We start from the raw sequence: 22,975 nt of genomic DNA, 5'->3' as shown, positions 1-22,975 counted from the left end.
CTGCCTATCGTAGCTTTTCAGGAGCCAGCCGGCCACTCCCTGCCACAGGCCCCCAAACACAAACAACGGCGCTTTTCCCTGGAAAAAAAAATTCGCCTGCCAACTTTTTGATGGCAGATTGCAGGAGCCACTTGGTACTATCAAATCAGCCCAACTTGGCACTGGTGCCACCATGGGTCTGGTCACCATCCTGCCTATCGTAGCTTTTCAGGAGCCAGCCGGTCACTCCCAGCCATAGGCCCCCAGACATAAACCTCGGCCCGTTTCCCTGGCAAACAAAAGTAAGCTGCCCCGCTTCTGGATGGCAGATTGCAGCAACCACTTGGTACTATCAAACCAGCCCAACTTGGCACTGGTGCCACCTCTGGTCTGGGAACCATGCTGAGTATCGTGGATTCTAAGGAGCCAGCCGGCCACTCCCAGCCACAGGCCCCCAAACACAAACAACGGCGCTTTTCCCTGGAAAACAAAACTCGCCTGCCGACTTTTTGATGGCAGATTGCAGGAGCCACTTGGTACTATCAAACCAGCCCAACTTGGCACTGGTGCCGTCATGGGTCTGGTCACCATCCTGCCTATCGTAGCTTTTCAGGAGCCAGCCGGTCACTTCCAGGCTTAGGCCCCCAGACACAATCCTCGGACCGTTTCCCTGGCAAACAAAAGTAAGCTGCCCCGCTTCTGGATGGCAGATTGCAGGAACCACTTGGTACTATCAAACCAGCCCAACTTGGCACTGGTGTCACCATGGGTCTGGGAACCATCCTGTGTATCGTGGATTCTAATTAGCCATCCGTCCACTCCAGGCCATAGGGCCCCAGGCACAAACAACGGCGCTTTTCCCTGGATAACAAACTCGCCTGCCAACTTTTTGATGGCAGATTGCAGGAGCCACTTGGTACTATCAAACCAGCCCAACTTGGCACTGCTGCCACCATGGGTCTGGTCACCATCCTGCCTATCGTAGCTTTTCAGGAGCCAGCCGGTCACTCCCAGCCATATGCCCCGAGACACAAACCTCGGCCCGTTTCCCTGGCAAACAAAAGTAAGCTACCCCACTTCTGGATGGCAGATTGCAGGACGCACTTGGTACTATCAAACCAGCCCAACTTGGCACTGGTGCCACGTCAAGTCTAGGAACCATCCTGCGTATCGTGGATTCTAAGGAGCCAGCCGGTCACTCCCAGCCATAGGCCCCCAAACAAAAACAACGGCGCTTTTCCCTGGTAAAGAAAACTTGCCTGCCAACTTTTTGATGGCAGATTGCAGGAGCCACTTGGTACTATCAAACCAGCCCAACTTGGCACTGGTGCCACCATGGGTCTGGTCACCATCCTGCCTATCGTAGCTTTTCAGGAGCCAGCCGGTCACTCCCAGCCATAGGCCCCCAGACACAAAGCTCGGCCCGTTTCCCTGGCAAACAAAAGTAAGCTGCCCCGCTTCTGGATGGCAGATTGCAGGAGCCACTTGGTACTATCAAACCAGCCCGACTTGGCACTGGTGCCACCACTGGTCTGGGAACCATCCTGCGTATCGTGGATTCTAAGGAGCCAGCCGGCCACTCCCAGCCACAGGCCCCCAAACACAAACAACGGCGCTTTTCCCTGGAAAACAAAACTCGCCTGCCGACTTTTTGATGGCAGATTGCAGGAGCCACTTGGTACTATCAAACCAGCCCAACTTGGCACTGCTGCCACCATGGGTCTGGTCACCATCCTGCCTATCGTAGCTTTTCAGGAGCCAGCCGGTCACTCCCAGCCATAGGCCCCCAGACAAATCCTCGGCCCGTTTCCCTGGCAAACAAAAGTAAGCTGCCCCGCTTCTGGATGGCAGATTGCAGGATCCACTTGGTACTATCAAACCAGCCCGACTTGGCACTGGTGCCACGACAAGTCTGGGAACCATCCTGCGTATCGTGGATTCTAATGAGCCAGCCGGCCACTCCCAGCCACAGGCCCCCAAACACAAACAACGGAGCTTTTCCCTGGAAAACAAAACTCGCCTGCCAACTTTTTGATGGCAGATTGCAGGAGCCACTTGGTACTATCAAACCAGCCCAACTTGGCACTGGTGCCACCTTGGGTCTGGTCACCATCCTGCCTATCGTAGCTTTTCAGGAGCCAGCCGGTCACTCCCAGCCATAGGCCCCCAGACACAAAGCTCGGCCCTTTTCCCTGGCAAACAAAAGTAAGCTGCCCCGCTTCTGGATGGCAGATTGCAGGAGCCACTTTGCACCATCAAACTATCCCGACTAGGCACTGGTGCCACCTTGGGTCTGGGAACCATCCTGCGTATGGTGGATTCTAAGGAGCCAGCCGGCCACTCCCAGCCACAGGCCCCTAAACACAACAACGGCGCTTTTCCCTGGAAAACAAAACTCGCCTGCCAATTTTTGATGGCAGATTGCAGGAGCCACTTGGTACTATCAAACCAGCCCAACTTGGCACTGGTGCCACCATGGGTCTGGTCACCATCCTGCCTATCGTAGCTTTTCAGGAGCCAGCCGGTCACTCCCAGCCATAGGCCCCCAGACACAAATCTCGGCCCGTTTCCCTGGCAAGCAAAAGTAAGCTGTCCCGATTCTGGATGGCAGATTGCAGGACGCCCTTGGTAGTATCAAACCAGCCCGACTTGGCACTGGCGCCACCTCACGTCTGGGAACCATCCTGCGTATCGTGGATTCTAAGCAGCCAGCCGGCCACTCCCAGCCACAGGCCCCCAAACACAAACAACGGTGCTTTTCCCTGGAAAACAAAACTCGCCTGCCAACTTTTTGATGGCAGATTGCAGGAGCCACTTGGTACTATCAAACCAGCCCAACTTGGCACTGGTGCCACCATGGGTCTGGTCACCATCCTGCCTATCGTAGCTTTTCAGGAGCCAGCCGGTCACTCCCAGCCATAGGCCCCCAGACACAAACCTCGGCCCGTTTCCCTGGCAAACAAAAGCAAGCTGCCCCGCTACTGGATGGCAGATTGCAGGAGCCACTTTGCACCATCAAACTAGCCCGACTTGGCACTGGTGCCACCTCAGGTCTGGGAACCATGCTGCGTATCGTGGATTCTAATTAGCCATCCGGCCACTCCCACCCACAGGCCCCCAAACACAAACAACGGCGCTTTTCCCTGGAAAACAAAAGTCGCCTGCCAAATTTTGATGGCAGATTGCCGGAGCCACTTGGTACTATCAAACCAGCCCACCTTGACACTGGTGCCACCATGGGTCTGGTCACCATCCTGCCTATCGTAGCTTTTCAGGAGCCAGCCGGTCACTCCCAGCCATAGGCCCCCAGACACAAACCTCGGCCCGTTTCCCTGGCAAACAAAAGTAAGTTATCCCGCTTCTGGATGGCAGATTGCAGGAGCCACTTTTCACCATCAAACCAGCCCGACTTGGCACTGGTGCCACCTCTGGTCTGGGAACCATCCTGCGTATCATGGATTCTAAGGAGCCAGCCGGCCACTCCCAGCCACAGGCCCCCAAACACAAACAACGGCGCTTTTCCCTGGATAACAAACTCGCCTGCCAAGTTTTTGATGGCAGATTGCAGGAGCCACTTGGTACTATCAAACCAGCCCAACTTGGCACTGGTGCCACCATGGGTCTGGTCACCATCCTGCCTATCGTAGCTTTTCAGGAGCCAGCCGGTCACTCCCAGCCATAGGCCCCGAGACACAAACCTCGGCCCGTTTCCCTGGCAAACAAAAGTAAGCTACCCCGCTTCTGGATGGCAGATTGCAGGATGCACTTGGTACTATCAAACCAGCCCAACTTGGCACTGGTGCCACCTCAGGTCTGGGAACCATCCTGCGTATCGTGGATTCTAAGGAGCCAGCCGGCCACTCCCAGCCATAGGCCCCCAAACAAAAACAACGGCGCTTTTCCCTGGAAAACAAAACGTGCCTGCCAACTTTTTGATGGCAGATTGCAGGAGCCACTTGGTACTATCAAACCAGCCCAACTTGGCACTGGTGCCACCATGGGTCTGGTCACCATCCTGCCTATCGTAGCTTTTCAGGAGCCAGCCAGTCACTCCCAGCCGTAGGCCCAGAGACACAAAGCTCGGCCCGTTTCCCTGACAAACAAAAGTAAGCTGTCCCGCTTCTAGATGGCAGATTGCAGGACGCACTTGGTACTATCAAACCAGCCCGACTTGGCACTGGTGCCACCTCTGGTCTGGGAACTATCCTGCGTATGGTAGATTCTAAGCAGCCAGCCGGCCACTCCCAGCCACAGGCCCCCAAACACAAACAACGGCGCTTTTCCCTGGAAAACAAAACTCGTCTGCCAACATTTTGATGGCAGATTGCCGGAGCCACTTGCTACTATCAAACCAGCCCAATTTGGCACTGGTGCCACCATGGGTCTGGTCACCATCCTGCCTATCGTAGCTTTTCAGGAGCCAGCCGGCCACTCCCTGCCACAGGCCCCCAAACACAAACAACGGCGCTTTTCCCTGGAAAAAAAAATTCGCCTGCCAACATTTTGATGGCAGATTGCAGGAGCCACTTGGTACTATCAAATCAGCCCAACTTGGCACTGGTGCCACCATGGGTCTGGTCACCATCCTGCCTATCGTAGCTTTTCAGGAGCCAGCCGGTCACTCCCAGCCATAGGCCCCCAGACACAAACCTCGGCCCGTTTCCCTGGCAAACAAAAGTAAGCAGCCCCGCTTCTGGATGGCAGATTGCAGCAACCACTTGGTACTATCAAACCAGCCCAACTTGGCACTGGTGCCACCTCTGGTCTGGGAACCATGCTGAGTATCATGGATTCTAAGGAGCCAGCCGGCCACTCCCAGCCACAGGCCCCCAAACACAAACAACGGCGCTTTTCCCTGGAAAACAAAACTCGCCTGCCAAGCTTTTGATGGCAGATTGCAGGAGCCACTTGGTACTATCAAACCAGCCCAACTTGGCACTGGTGCCGTCATGGGTCTGGTCACCATCCTGCCTATCGTAGCTTTTCACGAGCCAGCCGGTCACTTCCAGGCTTAGGCCCCCAGACACAATCCTCGGACCGTTTCCCTGGCAAACAAAAGTAAGCTGCCCCGCTTCTGGATGGCAGATTGCAGGATCCACTTGGTACTATCAAACCAGCCCAACTTGGCACTGGTGTCACCATGGGTCTGGGAACCATCCTGTGTATCGTGGGTTCTAATTAGCCATCCGTCCACTCCAGGCCATAGGGCCCCAGGCACAAACAATGGCGCTTTTCCCTGGATAACAAACTCGCCTGCCAACTTTTTAATGGCAGATTGCAGGAGCCACTTGGTACTATCAAACCAGCCCAACTTGGCACTGCTGCCACCATGGGTCTGGTCACCATCCTGCCTATCGTAGCTTTTCAGGAGCCAGCCGGTCACTCCCAGCCATATGCCCCGAGACACATACCTCGGCCCGTTTCCCTGGCAAACAAAAGTAAGCTACCCCACTTCTGGATGGCAGATTGCAGGACGCACTTGGTACTATCAAACCAGCCCAACTTGGCACTGGTGCCACGTCAAGTCTAGGAACCATCCTGCGTATCGTGGATTCTAAGGAGCAAGCCGGCCACTCCCAGCCATAGGCCCCCAAACAAAAACAACGGCGCTTTTCCCTGGTAAAGAAAACTTGCCTGCCAACTTTTTGATGGCAGATTGCAGGAGCCACTTGGTACTATCAAACCAGCCCAACTTGGCACTGGTGCCACCATGGGTCTGGTCACCATCCTGCCTATCGTAGCTTTTCAGGAGCCAGCCGGTCACTCCCAGCCATAGGCCCCCAGACACAAAGCTCGGCCCGTTTCCCTGGCAAACAAAAGTAAGCTGCCCCGCTTCTGGATGGCAGATTGCAGGAGCCACTTGTTACTATCAAACCAGCCCGACTTGGCACTGGTGCCACCACTGGTCTGGGAACCATCCTGCGTATCGTGGATTCTAAAGAGCCAGCCGGCCACTCCCAGCCACAGGCTCCCAAACACAAACAACGGCGCTTTTCCCTGGAAAACAAAACTCGCCTGCCAACTTTTTGATGGCAGATTGCAGGAGCCACTTGGTACTATCAAACCAGCCCAACTTGGCACTGGTGCCACCATGGGTCTGGTCACCATCCTGCCTATCGTAGGTTTTCACGAGCCTGCCGGTCACTCCCAGCCATAGGCCCCCAGACAAATCCTCGGCCCGTTTCCCTGGCAAACAAAAGTAAGCTGCCCCGCTTCTGGATGGCAGATTGCAGGATCCACTTGGTACTATCAAACCAGCCCGACTTGGCACTGGTGCCACGACAAGTCTGGGAACCATCCTGCGTATCGTGGATTCTAATGAGCCAGCCGGCCACTCCCAGCCACAGGCCCCCAAACACAAACAACGGCGCTTTTCCCTGGAAAACAAAACTCGCCTGACAACTTTTTGATGGCAGATTGCAGGAGCCACTTGGTACTATCAAACCAGCCCAACTTGGCACTGGTGCCACCTTGGGTCTGGTCACCATCCTGCCTATCGTAGCTTTTCAGGAGCCAGCCGGTCACTACCAGCCATAGGCCCCGAGACACAAAGCTCGGCCCTTTTCCCTGGCAAACAAAAGTAAGCTGTCCCGCTTCTGGATGGCAGATTGCAGGAGCCACTTTGCACCATCAAACTATCCCGACTAGGCACTGGTGCCACCTTGGGTCTGGGAACCATCCTGCGTATGGTGGATTCTAAGGAGCCAGCCGGCCACTCCCAGCCACAGGCCCCTAAACACAACAACGGCGCTTTTCCCTGGAAAAAAAAACTCGCCTGCCAAATTTTGATGGCAGATTGCAGGAGCCACTTGGTACTATCAAACCAGCCCAACTAGGGACTGGTGCCACCATGGGTCTGGTCACCATCCTGCCTATCGTAGCTTTTCAGGAGCCAGCCGGTCACTCGCAGCCATAGGCCCCCAGACAAAAACCTCGGCCCGTTTCCCTGGCAAACAAAAGTAAGCTGCCCTGCTTCTGGATGGCAGATTGCAGGAACCACTTGGTACTATCAAACCAGCCCAACTTGGCACTGGTGCCACCATGGGTCTGGTCACCATCCTGGCTATCGTAGCTTTTCAGGAGCCAGCCGGTCACTCCCAGCCACAGGCCCCCAAACACAAACAACGGCCCGTTTCCGTGGCAAACAAAAGTAAGCTGCCCCGCTTCTGGATGGCAGATTGCAGGAGCCACTTGGTACTATCAAACCAGCCCGACTTGGCACTGGTGCCACCTCTGGTCTGGGAACCATCCTGCGTATCGTGGTGTCTAAGGAGCCAGCCGGCCACTCCCAACCACAGGCCCCCAAACACAAACAACGGCGCTTTTCCCTGGAAAACAAAACTCGCCTGCCAACTTTTTGATGTCAGATTGCAGGAGCCACTTGGTACTATCAAACCAGCCCAACTTGGCACTGGTGCCACCATGGGTCTGGTCACCATCCTGCCTATCGTAGCTTTCAGGAGCCCGCCGGTCACTCCCTGCCATAGGCCCCGAGACCCAAACCTCGGCCCGTTTCCCTGGCAAACAAAAGTAAGCTGCCCCGCTTCTGGATGGCAGATTGCAGGACGCACTTGGTACTATCAAACCAGCCCGACTTGGCACTGGCGCCACCTCACGTCTGGACACCATCCTGCGTATCGTGGATTCTAAGCAGCCAGCCGGCCACTCCCAGCCACAGGCCCCCAAACACAAACAACGGCGCTTTTCCCTGGCAAACAAAAGTAAGCTGCCCCGCTTCTGGATGGCAGATTGCAGGAACCACTTGGTAGTATCAAACCAGCCCAACTTGGCACTGGTGGCACCTCTTGTCTGGGAACCATGCTGCGTATCGTGGTTTCTAAGGAGCCAGCCGGCCACTCCCAACCATAGACCCCCAGACACAAACCTCGGCCCGTTTCCCTGGAAAACAAAAGTAAGCTACCCCGATTCTGGATGGCAGATTGCAGGAGGCACTTGGTACTATCAAATCAGCCCAACTTGGCACTGGTGCCACAATGGGTCTGGTAAACATCCTGCCTATCGTAGCTTTTCAGGAGCCAGCCGGCCACTCTCAGCCATATGCCCCCAAAAACAAACCACGGCCCTTTTCTCTGGCAAACAAAACTCAACTGCCCCTCTTCTGGATGGCAAATTTTAGGACGCACTTTGTACTACGAAAACCGCCCGACGTGGCACTGGTGCCACCTTGTGTCAGGGAACCATCCTGCATATCGAGCTTTTTAAGGAGCCAAACAGCCACGCCCAGCCATAAACCCCCGAAAAAAAACCACGGACCATTTCTCTTGGAAACAAAAATCCGCTGCCCCGCGTCTGTATGGCAGATTGCAGGAGCCACTTTGCACCATCAAACCAGCCCGACTTGGCACTGGTGCCACCTTGGGTGTGGTCACCATCCTGCCTATCGTAGCTTTTCAGGAGCCAGCCAGTCACTCCCAGCCGTAGGCCCAGAGACACAAAGCTCGGCCCGTTTCCCTGACAAACAAAAGTAAGCTGTCCCGCTTCTAGATGGCAGATTGCAGGACGCACTTGGTACTATCAAACCAGCCCGACTTGGCACTGGTGCCACCTCTGGTCTGGGAACTATCCTGCGTATGGTAGATTCTAAGCAGCCAGCCGGCCACTCCCAGCCACAGGCCCCCAAACACAAACAACGGCGCTTTTCCCTGGAAAACAAAACTCGTCTGCCAACATTTTGATGGCAGATTGCCGGAGCCACTTGCTACTATCAAACCAGCCCAATTTGGCACTGGTGCCACCATGGGTCTGGTCACCATCCTGCCTATCGTAGCTTTTCAGGAGCCAGCCGGCCACTCCCTGCCACAGGCCCCCAAACACAAACAACGGCGCTTTTCCCTGGAAAAAAAAATTCGCCTGCCAACATTTTGATGGCAGATTGCAGGAGCCACTTGGTACTATCAAATCAGCCCAACTTGGCACTGGTGCCACCATGGGTCTGGTCACCATCCTGCCTATCGTAGCTTTTCAGGAGCCAGCCGGTCACTCCCAGCCATAGGCCCCCAGACACAAACCTCGGCCCGTTTCCCTGGCAAACAAAAGTAAGCAGCCCCGCTTCTGGATGGCAGATTGCAGCAACCACTTGGTACTATCAAACCAGCCCAACTTGGCACTGGTGCCACCTCTGGTCTGGGAACCATGCTGAGTATCATGGATTCTAAGGAGCCAGCCGGCCACTCCCAGCCACAGGCCCCCAAACACAAACAACGGCGCTTTTCCCTGGAAAACAAAACTCGCCTGCCAAGCTTTTGATGGCAGATTGCAGGAGCCACTTGGTACTATCAAACCAGCCCAACTTGGCACTGGTGCCGTCATGGGTCTGGTCACCATCCTGCCTATCGTAGCTTTTCACGAGCCAGCCGGTCACTTCCAGGCTTAGGCCCCCAGACACAATCCTCGGACCGTTTCCCTGGCAAACAAAAGTAAGCTGCCCCGCTTCTGGATGGCAGATTGCAGGATCCACTTGGTACTATCAAACCAGCCCAACTTGGCACTGGTGTCACCATGGGTCTGGGAACCATCCTGTGTATCGTGGGTTCTAATTAGCCATCCGTCCACTCCAGGCCATAGGGCCCCAGGCACAAACAATGGCGCTTTTCCCTGGATAACAAACTCGCCTGCCAACTTTTTAATGGCAGATTGCAGGAGCCACTTGGTACTATCAAACCAGCCCAACTTGGCACTGCTGCCACCATGGGTCTGGTCACCATCCTGCCTATCGTAGCTTTTCAGGAGCCAGCCGGTCACTCCCAGCCATATGCCCCGAGACACATACCTCGGCCCGTTTCCCTGGCAAACAAAAGTAAGCTACCCCACTTCTGGATGGCAGATTGCAGGACGCACTTGGTACTATCAAACCAGCCCAACTTGGCACTGGTGCCACGTCAAGTCTAGGAACCATCCTGCGTATCGTGGATTCTAAGGAGCAAGCCGGCCACTCCCAGCCATAGGCCCCCAAACAAAAACAACGGCGCTTTTCCCTGGTAAAGAAAACTTGCCTGCCAACTTTTTGATGGCAGATTGCAGGAGCCACTTGGTACTATCAAACCAGCCCAACTTGGCACTGGTGCCACCATGGGTCTGGTCACCATCCTGCCTATCGTAGCTTTTCAGGAGCCAGCCGGTCACTCCCAGCCATAGGCCCCCAGACACAAAGCTCGGCCCGTTTCCCTGGCAAACAAAAGTAAGCTGCCCCGCTTCTGGATGGCAGATTGCAGGAGCCACTTGTTACTATCAAACCAGCCCGACTTGGCACTGGTGCCACCACTGGTCTGGGAACCATCCTGCGTATCGTGGATTCTAAAGAGCCAGCCGGCCACTCCCAGCCACAGGCTCCCAAACACAAACAACGGCGCTTTTCCCTGGAAAACAAAACTCGCCTGCCAACTTTTTGATGGCAGATTGCAGGAGCCACTTGGTACTATCAAACCAGCCCAACTTGGCACTGGTGCCACCATGGGTCTGGTCACCATCCTGCCTATCGTAGGTTTTCACGAGCCTGCCGGTCACTCCCAGCCATAGGCCCCCAGACAAATCCTCGGCCCGTTTCCCTGGCAAACAAAAGTAAGCTGCCCCGCTTCTGGATGGCAGATTGCAGGATCCACTTGGTACTATCAAACCAGCCCGACTTGGCACTGGTGCCACGACAAGTCTGGGAACCATCCTGCGTATCGTGGATTCTAATGAGCCAGCCGGCCACTCCCAGCCACAGGCCCCCAAACACAAACAACGGCGCTTTTCCCTGGAAAACAAAACTCGCCTGACAACTTTTTGATGGCAGATTGCAGGAGCCACTTGGTACTATCAAACCAGCCCAACTTGGCACTGGTGCCACCTTGGGTCTGGTCACCATCCTGCCTATCGTAGCTTTTCAGGAGCCAGCCGGTCACTACCAGCCATAGGCCCCGAGACACAAAGCTCGGCCCTTTTCCCTGGCAAACAAAAGTAAGCTGTCCCGCTTCTGGATGGCAGATTGCAGGAGCCACTTTGCACCATCAAACTATCCCGACTAGGCACTGGTGCCACCTTGGGTCTGGGAACCATCCTGCGTATGGTGGATTCTAAGGAGCCAGCCGGCCACTCCCAGCCACAGGCCCCTAAACACAACAACGGCGCTTTTCCCTGGAAAAAAAAACTCGCCTGCCAAATTTTGATGGCAGATTGCAGGAGCCACTTGGTACTATCAAACCAGCCCAACTAGGGACTGGTGCCACCATGGGTCTGGTCACCATCCTGCCTATCGTAGCTTTTCAGGAGCCAGCCGGTCACTCGCAGCCATAGGCCCCCAGACAAAAACCTCGGCCCGTTTCCCTGGCAAACAAAAGTAAGCTGCCCTGCTTCTGGATGGCAGATTGCAGGAACCACTTGGTACTATCAAACCAGCCCGACTTGGCACTGGTGCCACCTCTGGTCTGGGAACCATCCTGCGTATCGTGGATTCTAAGGAGCCAGTCGGCCACTCCCAGCCACAGGCCCCCAAACACAAACAACGGCCCGTTTCCGTGGCAAACAAAAGTAAGCTGCCCCGCTTCTGGATGGCAGATTGCAGGAGCCACTTGGTACTATCAAACCAGCCCGACTTGGCACTGGTGCCACCTCTGGTCTGGGAACCATCCTGCGTATCGTGGTGTCTAAGGAGCCAGCCGGCCACTCCCAACCACAGGCCCCCAAACACAAACAACGGCGCTTTTCCCTGGAAAACAAAACTCGCCTGCCAACTTTTTGATGTCAGATTGCAGGAGCCACTTGGTACTATCAAACCAGCCCAACTTGGCACTGGTGCCACCATGGGTCTGGTCACCATCCTGCCTATCGTAGCTTTCAGGAGCCCGCCGGTCACTCCCTGCCATAGGCCCCGAGACCCAAACCTCGGCCCGTTTCCCTGGCAAACAAAAGTAAGCTGCCCCGCTTCTGGATGGCAGATTGCAGGACGCACTTGGTACTATCAAACCAGCCCGACTTGGCACTGGCGCCACCTCACGTCTGGACACCATCCTGCGTATCGTGGATTCTAAGCAGCCAGCCGGCCACTCCCAGCCACAGGCCCCCAAACACAAACAACGGCGCTTTTCCCTGGCAAACAAAAGTAAGCTGCCCCGCTTCTGGATGGCAGATTGCAGGAACCACTTGGTAGTATCAAACCAGCCCAACTTGGCACTGGTGGCACCTCTTGTCTGGGAACCATGCTGCGTATCGTGGTTTCTAAGGAGCCAGCCGGCCACTCCCAACCATAGACCCCCAGACACAAACCTCGGCCCGTTTCCCTGGAAAACAAAAGTAAGCTACCCCGATTCTGGATGGCAGATTGCAGGAGGCACTTGGTACTATCAAATCAGCCCAACTTGGCACTGGTGCCACAATGGGTCTGGTAAACATCCTGCCTATCGTAGCTTTTCAGGAGCCAGCCGGCCACTCTCAGCCATATGCCCCCAAAAACAAACCACGGCCCTTTTCTCTGGCAAACAAAACTCAACTGCCCCTCTTCTGGATGGCAAATTTTAGGACGCACTTTGTACTACGAAAACCGCCCGACGTGGCACTGGTGCCACCTTGTGTCAGGGAACCATCCTGCATATCGAGCTTTTTAAGGAGCCAAACGGCCACGCCCAGCCATAAACCCCCGAAAAAAAACCACGGACCATTTCTCTTGGAAACAAAAATCCGCTGCCCCGCGTCTGGATGGCAGATTGCAGGAGCCACTTTGCACCATCAAACCAGCCCGACTTGGCACTGGTGCCACCTTGGGTGTGGGAACAATCCTGCATATCGTGGATTCTAAGGAGCCAGCCGGCCACTCCCAGCCACAGGCCCCCAAACACAAACAACGGCGCTTTTCCCTGGAAAACAAAACTCGCCTGCCAACTTTTTGATGGCAGATTGCAGGAGCCACTTGGTACTATCAAATCATCCCAACTTGGCACTGGTGCCACTATGGGTCTGGGAACCATCCTGCCTATCGTAGCTTTTCAGGAGCCAGCCGGTCACTCCCAGCCATAGGCCCCCAGACACAAACCTCGGACCGTTTCCCTGGCAAACAAAATTAAGCTGCCCCGATTCTGGATGGCAGATTGCAGGAGCCACTTGGTTGTGTCAAACCAGCCCGACTTGGCACTGGTGCCACGACAAGTCTGGGAACCATCCTGCGTATCGTGGATTCTAAGCAGCCACCCGGCCACTCTGAGCCACAGGCCCCCAAACAAAATCTACGGCGCTTTTCCCTGGAAAACAAAACTCGCCTGCCAACTTTTTGATGGCAGATTGCAGGAGCCACTTGGTACTATCAAACCAGCCCAACTTGGCACTGGTGCCACCTCTGGTCTGGGAACCATCCTGCCTATCGTAGCTTTTCAGGAGCCAGCCGGTCACTCCCAGCCATAGACCCCCAGACACAAACCTCGGCCCGTTTCCCTGGCAAACAAAAGTAAGCTGCCCCGCTTTTGGATGGCAGATTGCAGGAGCCACGTTGCACCATCAAACCAGCCCCACTTGGCACTGGTGCCACCTTGGGTCTGGGAACAAGTTGGGCTGGTTTGATAGTACCAAGTGCCTCCTGCAATCTGCCATCCAGAAGCGGGACAGCTTACTTTTGTTTCCCAGGGAAACGGGCCGAGGTATTTGTCTGGGGGCCTATGGCTGGGAGTGACCGGCTGACTACTGAAAAGCTACGATAGGCAGGATGGTTACCAGACTCATGGTGCCACCAGTGCCAAGTCGGGCTGGTTTGATAATACTAAATAGCTCCTGCAATCTGCCATCCAGACGCGGGGCAGCGGATTTTTGTTTGCTGGAGAAAAGTTCCGTGGTTTTTTTTTTGGGGGTATATGACTGGACGTGGCCGGCTGGCTCCTTAAAAAGCTCTATACGCAGGATTGTTCCCTGACCCAAGGTGGCATCAGTGCCAAGTCGGGCTGTTTTCGTAGTACCAAGTGCGTCCTGCAATTTGCCATCCAGAAGCGGGGCAGCCTACTTTTGTTTGCCAGGGAAACGTGCCGAGGTATTTCTCTGGGGGCCTATGGCTGGGAGTGAGCGGCTGGCTCCTGAAAAGCTACGATAGGCAGGATGGTGACCAGACCCATGGTGGCACCAGTGCCAAGTTGGGCTGGTTTGATAGTACCAAGTGGCTCCTGCAATCTGCCATCAAGAAGTTGGCAGGCGAGTTTTGTTTTCCAGGGAAAAGCGCCGTTGTTTTTGTTTAGAGGCCTGTGGCTGGGAGTGGCCGCCTGTCCTCGTAGAATCTACGTTACGCAGCATGGTTCCCAGAGCCAAGGTGGCACCAGGGCCAAGTCGGGCTGGTTTGTAAGTACCAAGTGCATCCTGCAATCTGCCACCAAAAGCGGGGCAGCTTACTTTTGTTTGCCAGGGAAACGGGCCGAGGTTTGTGTCCGGGGGCCTATGGCAGGGAGTGACCGGCTGGCTCCTGAAAAGCTACGATAGGCAGGATGTTTACCAGACCCATGGTGGCACCAGTGCCAAGTTGGGCTGATTTGATAGTACCAAGTGGCTCCTGCAATCTGCCATCCAGAATCGGGGTAACTTACTTTTGTTTTCCAGGGAAACGGGCCGAGGTTTGTGTCTGGGGGTCTATGGCTGGGAGTGACCGGCTGGCTCCTGAAAAGCTACGATAGGCAGGATGGTTCCCAGACCAGAGGTGGCACCAGTGCCAAGTTGGGCTGGTTTGATAGTACCAAGTGGCTCCTGCAATCTACCATCAAAAAGTTGGCAGGCGAGTTTTGTTTTCCAGGGAAAAGCGCCGTTGTTTGTGTTTGGGGGCCTGTGGCTCAGAGTGGCCGGGTGGCTGCTTAGAATCCACGTTACGCAGGATGGTTCCCAGACCCAAGGTGGCACCAGTGCCAAGTCGGGCTGGTTTGACACAACCAAGTGGCTCCTGCAATCTGCCATCCAGAATCGGGGGAGCTTAATTTTGTTTGCCAGGGAAACGGTCCGAGGTTTGTGTCTGGGGGCCTATGGCTGGGAGTGACCGGCTGGCTCCTGAAATGCTACAATAGGCAGGATGGTTCCCAGACCCATAGTGGCACCAGTGCCAAGTTGGGATGATTTGATAGTACCAAGTGGCTCCTGCAATCTGCCATCAAAAAGCTGGCAGGCGAATTTTATTTTCCAGGGAAAAGCGCCGTTGTTTGTGTTTGGGGGCCTGTGGCAGGGAGTGGCCGGCTGGCTCCTTAGAATCCACGATATGCAGGATTGTTCCCAGACCCAAGGTGGCACCAGTGCCAAGTCGGGCTGGTTTGATGGTGCAAAGTGGCTCCTGCAATCTGCCATCCAGACGCGGGGCAGCGGATTTTTTTTTCCAAGAGAAATGGTCCGTGGTTTGTTTTTGGGGGTATATGGCTGGGCGTGGCCGGCTGGCTCCTTAAAAAGCTCGATATGCAGGATGGTTCCCTGACACAAGGTGGCACCAGTGCCACGTCGGGCGGTTTTCGTAGTACAAAGTGCGTCCTAAAATTTGCCATCCAGAAGAGGGGCAGTTGAGTTTTGTTTGCCAGAGAAAAGGGCCGTGGTTTGTTTTTGGGGCATATGGCTGAGAGTGGCCGGCTGGCCCCTGAAAATCCACGATAGGCAGGATGGTTCCCAGACCAGAGGTGTCACCAGTGCCAAGTCGGGCTGGTTTGATAGTACTAAGTAGCTCCTGCAATCTGCCATGCAGAAGCGGGGCAGCTTACTTTTGTTTGCCAGGGAAACGGGCCGAGGTTTGTGTCTGGGGGCCTATGGCTGGGAGTGACCGGCTGGCTCCTGAAAAGCTACAATAGGCAGGATGGTGACCAGACCCATGGTGGCACCAGTGCCAAGTTGGGCTGGTTTGATAGTACCAAGTGGCTCCTGCAATCTGCCATCAAAAAGTTGGCAGGCGAGTTTTGTTTTCCAGGGAAAAGCGCCGTTGTTTGTGTTTGGGGGCCTGTGGCTGGGAGTGGCCAGCTGGCTCCTTAGAACCCACGATACGCAGGATGGTTCCCAGACCTGAGTTGGCACCAGTGCCAAGTTGGGCTGGTTTGATGGTGCAAAGTGGCTCCTGCAATCTGCCATCCAGAAGCGGGGCAGCTTACTTTTGTTTGCCAGGGAAACGGGCCGAAATATTTGTCTGGGGGCCTCTGGCTGGGGGTGGCTGGCTGGCTCCTGAAAAGCTACGATAGGCAGGATGGTGACCAGACCCATGGTGGCACCAGTGCCAAGTTGGGCTGGTTTGATAATACCAAGTGGCTCCTGCAATCTGCCATCAAATGTTTGGCAGGCGAGTTTTGTTTTCCAGGGAAAAGCACCGTTGTGTGTGTTTTGGGGCCTGTGGCTGGGAGTGGCCAGCTGGCTCCTTAGAATCCACGATACGCAGGATGGTTCCCAGACCCAAGGTGGCATCAGTGCCAAGTCGGGCTGGTTTGTTAGTACCAAGTGGTTCCTGCAATCTGCCATCCAGAAGCGGGGCAGCTGAATTTTGTTTGCCAGAGAAAAAGGCTGTTGTTTGTGTTTCGGTGCCTGTGGCTGGCAGTGGCCGGCTGGCTCCTGAAAATCCATGATACGCAACATGGTTCCCAGACCCAAGGTGGCATCAGTGCCAAGTAGGGCTGGTTTCATAGTACCCAGTGGCTCCTGCAATCTGCCATCCAGAAGAGGGGCAGTTGAGTTTTGTTTTCCAGAGAAAAGGGCCGTGGTTTGTGTTTGGGGCCTATGGCTGAGAGTGACCGGCTGGCCCCTGAAAATCCACGATAGGAAGGATGGTTCCCAGATCCAAGGTGGCAGCAGTGCCATGTTGTGCTGGTGTGATAGTCCCAAGTGGCTCCTGCAATCTGCCATCCAGAAGCGGGGCAGCTGAATTTTGTTTGCCAGACAAAAAGGCTGTGGTTTGTGTTTGGGGGCCTGTGGCTGGGAGTGGCCGGCTGGCTCCTGAAAATCCATGATACGCAGTATGGTTCCCAGACCCAAGGTGGCACCAGTGCCAAGTGGGGCTGGTTTCACAGTGTCAAGTGCCTCCTGCAATCTCCCATCCAGAAGCGGGGCAGCTGAGTTTTGTTTGCCTGTGAAACGGGCCGTTGTTTTTAATTGGGGTCTGTGGCCGAGAGTGTTCGGCTGGCTCCTGACAACCCACAATACGCAGGATGGTTCCCAGACCCAAGGTGGCACCAGTGCCAAGTCGGGCTGGTTTGATAGTACCAAGTGGCTCCTGCAATCTGCCATCCAGAAGCGGTGCAGTTGAGTTTTGTTTGCCAGAGAAAAGGGCCGTGGGTTGTGTTTGGGGGCATATGGCTGGGAGTGGCCGGCTGTCTCATTAAAAAGATCGATACGCAGGATGGTTCCCAGACCCAAGGGGGCACCAGTGCCAAGTCGGGCTGTTTTTGTAGTACCAAGTGCGTCCTGCAATTTGCCATCCAGAAGAGGGGCAGTTGAGTTTTGTTTGCCAGAGAATAGCGCCGTTGTTTGTGTTTGGGGGCTTGTGGCTCGTAGTGGCCGACTGGCGCCTTAGAATCTGTGTTACGCAGCATGGTTCCCAGACCCAAGGTGGCACCAGTGCCAAGTTTTGCTGGTTTGATAGTACCAAGTGGCTCCTGCAATCTGCCATCCAGAAGCGGGGTAGCTTACTTTTGTTTGCCAGGGAAACGGGCCGAGGTTTGTGACTGGGGACCTATGGCTGGGAGAGACCGGCTGGCTCCTGGAAAGCTACAATAGGCAGGATGGTTACCAGACCCATGGTGGCACCAGTGCCAAGTTGGGCTGGTTTGATAGTACCAAGTGGCTCCGGCAATCTGCCATCAAAAAGTTGGCAGGCGAGTTTTGTTTTCCAGGGAAAAGCGACATTGTTTGTATTTGGGGGCCTGTGGCTGGGAGTGGCCGGCTGGCTCCTTTGAACCCACGATATGCAGGATGGTTCCCAGACCCAAGGTGGCACCAGTGCCAAGTTTTGCTGGTTTGATAGTACCAAGTGCGTCCTGCAATCTGCCATCCAGAAGCGGGGCAGCTTAATTTTGTTTGCCAGGGAAACGGGCCGTGGGTTTTGTTTGGGGGCATATATCTGAGAGTGGCCGGCTGGCTCCTGAAAATCCACGCTAGGCAGCATGGTTCCCAGATGCAATGTGGCACCAGTGCCAAGTCGGGCTGGTTTGATGGTGCAAAGTGGCTCCTGCAATCTGCCATCCAGAAGCGGGGCAGCTGATTTTTGTTTGCCAGAGGAAAATTCCGTGGATTGTTTTTGGGGGCATATTGCTGGGAGTGGCCGGCTGGCTCCTTAAAATGCTCGATACGCATGATGGTTCCCAGGCCCAAGGTGTCACCACTACCAAGTCGGCCTGCGGTTTTAGTATCAAGTTCATCCTGCAATTTGCCATCCAGAAGAGGGGCAGTTGAGTTTTGTTTGCCAGAGAAACGGGCTGAGGTTTCTGTTTGGGGACATATGGCTGAGAGTGGCCGGCTGGCCCCTGAATATCCACGATACAGAGCATGGTTCCCAGATCCAAGGTGGCACCAGTGCCAAGTCGGGCTGGTTTGATAGTACCAAGTGTCTCCTGCAATCTGCCATCCAGAAGCAGGGCAGCTTACTTTTGTTTGCCAGAGAAATAGGCCTAGGTTTTTGTTTGGGGGCCTGTGGCTAGGAGTGGCCGGCTGGCTCCTAAGAATCCACGATACGCAGGATGTTTCCCAGACCCAAGGTGGCACCAGTGCCAAGTCGGGCTGGTTTGATAGTACCAAGTGGCTCCTGCAAACTCCATCAAAAAGTTGGCAGGCGTGTTTTGTTTTCCAGGGAACAGCGCCGTTGATTTTGTTTGGGGGCCTGTGGCTGGGAGTGGCCGGCTGGCTCCTTAGAATCCACGATACGCAGGATGGTTCCCAGACCCAAGGTGGCACCAGTGCCAAGTCGGGCTGGTTTGATTACACCAAGTGGCTCCTGCAATCTGCCATCCAGAAGTGAGGCAGCTAAGTTTTGTTTGCGAGAAAAAAGGGCCGTGGTTTTTGTTGGGGGCCTGTGGCTGGGAGTAGCCGGCTGGCTCCTTAAAATCCACGATAGGCAGGATGGTTCCCAGACCCAAGGTGGCACCAGTGCCAAGTCGGGCTGGTTTGATAGTACCAAGTGGCTCCTGCAATCTGCCATCCAGAAGCGGGGCAGCTGAGTTTTGTTTGCCAGAGAAAAAGGCTGTGGTTTGTGTTTGGGGGCCTGTGGCTGGGAGTGGCCGGCTGGCTCCTGAAAATCCACGATACGCAGCATGGTTCCCAGACCCAAGGTGGCACCAGTGCCAAGTGGGGCTCGTTTGACAGTGTCAAGTGCCTCCTGCAATCTCCCATCCAGAAGCGGGGCAGCTGAGTTTTTTTTGCCAGGGAAACGGACCTTTGTTTTTGATTGGGCTCTGTGGCCGAGAGTGGTCGGCTGTCTCCTGACAATCCACAATACGCAGGATGGTTCCCAGACCCAAGGTGGCACCAGTGCCAAGTCGGGCTGGTTTGATAGTACCAAGTGTCTCCTGCAATCTGCCATCCAGAAGCGGGGCAGCTGAGTTTTGTTTGCCAGAGAAAAGGGCCGTGGGTTGTGTTTGGGGGCATATGGCTGGGAGTGGCCACCTGGCTCCTTAAAATGCACGATACGCCGCATGGTAACCAGACGCAAGGTGGCACCAGTGCCAAGTCAGGCTGTTTTTGTAGTACCCAGTGGCTCCTGCAATTTGCCATCCAGAAGCGGGGCAGTTGAATTTTGTTTGCTAGAGAAAAGGGCTGTGGTTTGTGTTTGGGGGCCTATGGCTGAGAGTGGCCGGCTGGCCCCTGAAAATCAACGATAGGCAGGATGGTTCCCAGATCCAAGGTGGCACCAGTGCCAAGTAAGGCTGGTTGTATGGTTCAAAGTAACTCCTGCAATCTGCCATCCAGAAGCGGGACAGCTGAGTTTTTTTTGCCAGAGAAAAGGTCCATGGTTTCTTTTTGGGGCATACGGCTGGGAATTGCCGGCTGGCTCCTTAAAATGCTCGATATGCAGGATGGTTCCCAGAGCCAAGGTGGCACCACTGCCAAGTCGGGCTCTTTTTGTAGTACCAAGTGCGTCCTGCAATTTGCCATTCAGAAGAGGGGCAGTTGAGTTTTGTTTGCCAGAGAAAAGGGCCGTTGTTTGTGTTTGGGGGCCTGTGGCTGGGAGTGTTCGGCTGGTTCCTGAATATGTACGATACGCAGGATTGTTCCCAGATCCAAGGTGGCAGCAGTGCCATGTTGTGCTGGTGTGATAGTCCCAAGTGGCTCCTGCAATCTGCCATCCAGAAGTGGGGCAGCTGATTTTTGTTTGCCAGAGAAAAGGTCCGTGGTTTGTTTTTGGGGGCATATGGCTGAGAGTGGCCGGCTGGCTCCTGAAAAGCTACGATAGGCAGGATGGTGACCAGACCCATGGTGGCACCAGTGCCAAGTTGGGCTGGTTTGATAGTACCAAGTGGCTCCTGCAATCTGCCATCAAAAAGTTGTCAGGCGAGTTTTGTTTTCCAGGGAAAAGCGCCGCTTTTTGTGTTTGGGTGCCTGAGGCTGGGAGTGGCCGGCTGGCTCCTTAGAATCCACGATACGCAGGATGGTTCCCAGACCAGTGGTGGCACCAGTGCCAAGTCGGGCTGGTTTGATAGTAACAAGTGCGTCCTACTATCTGCCATCCAGAAGCGGGGCAGCTTACTTTTGTTTGCCAGGGAAACGGGCCAAGCTTTGTGTCTGGGGGCCTGTGGCAGGGAGTGACCGGCTGGCTCCTGAAAAGCTACGATAGGCAGGATGGTGACCAGACCCATGGTGGCACCAGTGCCAAGTTGGGCTGGTTTGATAGTACCAAGTGGCTCCTGCAATCTGCCATCAAAAAGTTGTCAGGCGAGTTTAGTTTTCCAGGGAAAAGCGCCGTTGTTTGTGTTTGGGGGCCTGTGGCTGGGAGTGGCCGGCTGGCTAATTAGAATCCACGATACGCAGGATGGTTCCCAGACCAGAGGTGGCAACAGTGACAAGTCGGGCCAGTTTGATGGTGCAAAGTGGCTCCTGCAATCTGCCATCCAGAAGCAGGGCTGCTTACTTTTGTTTGCCAGGGAAAGGAGCCGAGGTTTTTGTCTGGGGGCCTATGGCTGGGAGTGACCAGCTGGCTCCTGAAAAGGTACGATAGGCAGGATGGTTACCAGACCCATGGTGGCACCAGTGCCAAGTTCGGCTGATTTGATAGTACCAAGTGGCTCCTGCAATCTGCCATCAAAATGTTGGTAGGCGAGTTTTGTTTTCCAGGGAAAAGCGCCGTTGTTTGTGTTTGGGGGCCTGTGGGTGGGAGTGGCCGGCTGGCTAATTAGAATCCACGATACGTAGGATGGTTCCCAGACCTAAAGTGGCACCAGTGACAAGTCGGGCCAGTTTGATGGTGCAAAGTTGCTACTGAAATCTGCCATCCAGAAACGGGGCAGCTTACTTTTGTTTGCCAGGGAAACGGGCCAAGGTTTGTGTCTGGGGGCCTATGGCTGTGAGTGACCGGCTAGGTCCTGAAAAGCTACGAGAGGCATGATGGTGACCAGACCCATGGTGGCACCAGTGCCAAGTTGGGCTGGTTTGATAGTACCAAGTGGCTCCTGCAATCTGCCATCAAAAAGTCGGCAAGCGAGTGTTGATTTCCAGGGAAAAGCGCCGTTGTTTGTGTTTGGGGGCCTGTGGCAGGGAGTGGCCGGCTGGCTCCTTAGAATCCACGATACGCAGCATGGTTCCCAGACCCAAGGTGGCACCAGTGCCAAGTCGGGCTGGCTTGATAATACCAAGTGGTTCCTGCAATCGGCCATCAAAAAGTTGGCAGGCGAGTTTTGTTTTCCAGGGAAAAGCGCCGTTGTTTTTGTTTGGGGGCCTATGGGTGGGAGTGGCCGGCTGGCTCCTTAGAATCCACGAGACGCAGGATGGTTCCCAGACCTGAGGTGGCACCAGTGCCAAGTTGGGCTGGTTTGATAGTACCAAGTGCGTCCTGCAATCTGCCATCCAGAAGCGGGGTAGCTTACTTTTGTTTGCCAGGGAAACGGGCCAAGGTTTGTGTCTCGGGGCCTATGGCTGGGAGTGACCGGCTGGCTCCTGAAAAGCTACGATAGGCAGGATGGTGACCAGACCCATGGTGGCACCAGTGCCAAGTTGGGCTGGTTTGATAGTACCAAGTGGCTCCTGCAATCTGCCATCAAAAATTTGGCAGGCGAGTTTGTTATCCAGGGAAAAGCGGCGTTGTTTGTGCCTGGGGCCCTATGGCCTGGAGTGGACGGATGGCTAATTAGAATCCACGATACACAGGATGGTTCCCAGACGCATGGTGGCACCAGTGCCAACTTGGGCTGGTTTGATAGTACCAAGTGGTTCCTGCAATCTGCCATCCAGAAGCGGGGCAGCTTACTTTTGTTTTCCAGGGAAACGGGCCGAGGTTTTTGTCTGGGGGCCTATGGCTGGGAGTGACCGGCTGGCTCCTGAAAAGCTACGATAGGCAGGATGGTGACCAGACCCATGACGGCACCAGTGCCAAGTTGGGCTGGTTTGATAGTACCAAGTGGCTCCTGCAATCTGCCATCAAAAACTTGGCAGGCGAGTTTTGTTTTCCAGGGAAAAGCGCCGTTGTTTGTGTTTGGGGGCCTGTGGCTGGGAGTGGCCGGCTGGCTCCTTAGAATCCACGATACTCAGCATGGTTCCCAGATCAGAGGTGGCACCAGTGCCAAGTTGGGCTGGTTTGATAGTACCAAGTGCGTCCGGGAATCTGCCATCCAGAAGCGGGGCAGCTTACTTTTGTTTGCCAGGGAAACGGGCCGAGGTTTTTGTCTGGGGGCCTATGGCTGGGAGTGACTGGCTGGCTCCTGAAAAGTTACGATAGGCAGGATGGTTCCCAGACCCATGGTGGCACCAGTGCCAAGTTGGGCTGGTTTGATAGTACCAAGTGGCTCCTGCAATCTGCCATCAAAAAGTTGGCAGGCGAGTTTTGTTTTCCAGGGAAAAGCGCCGTTGTTTGTGTTTGGGGGCCTGTGGCAGGGAGTGGCCG

The sequence above is a fragment of the Melospiza melodia genome, chromosome 3 (genome assembly GCF_035770615.1).
Source record: "Melospiza melodia melodia isolate bMelMel2 chromosome 3, bMelMel2.pri, whole genome shotgun sequence".
Taxonomy (NCBI): domain Eukaryota; kingdom Metazoa; phylum Chordata; class Aves; order Passeriformes; family Passerellidae; genus Melospiza; species Melospiza melodia.
This window is presented reverse-complemented; position numbering follows the sequence as displayed.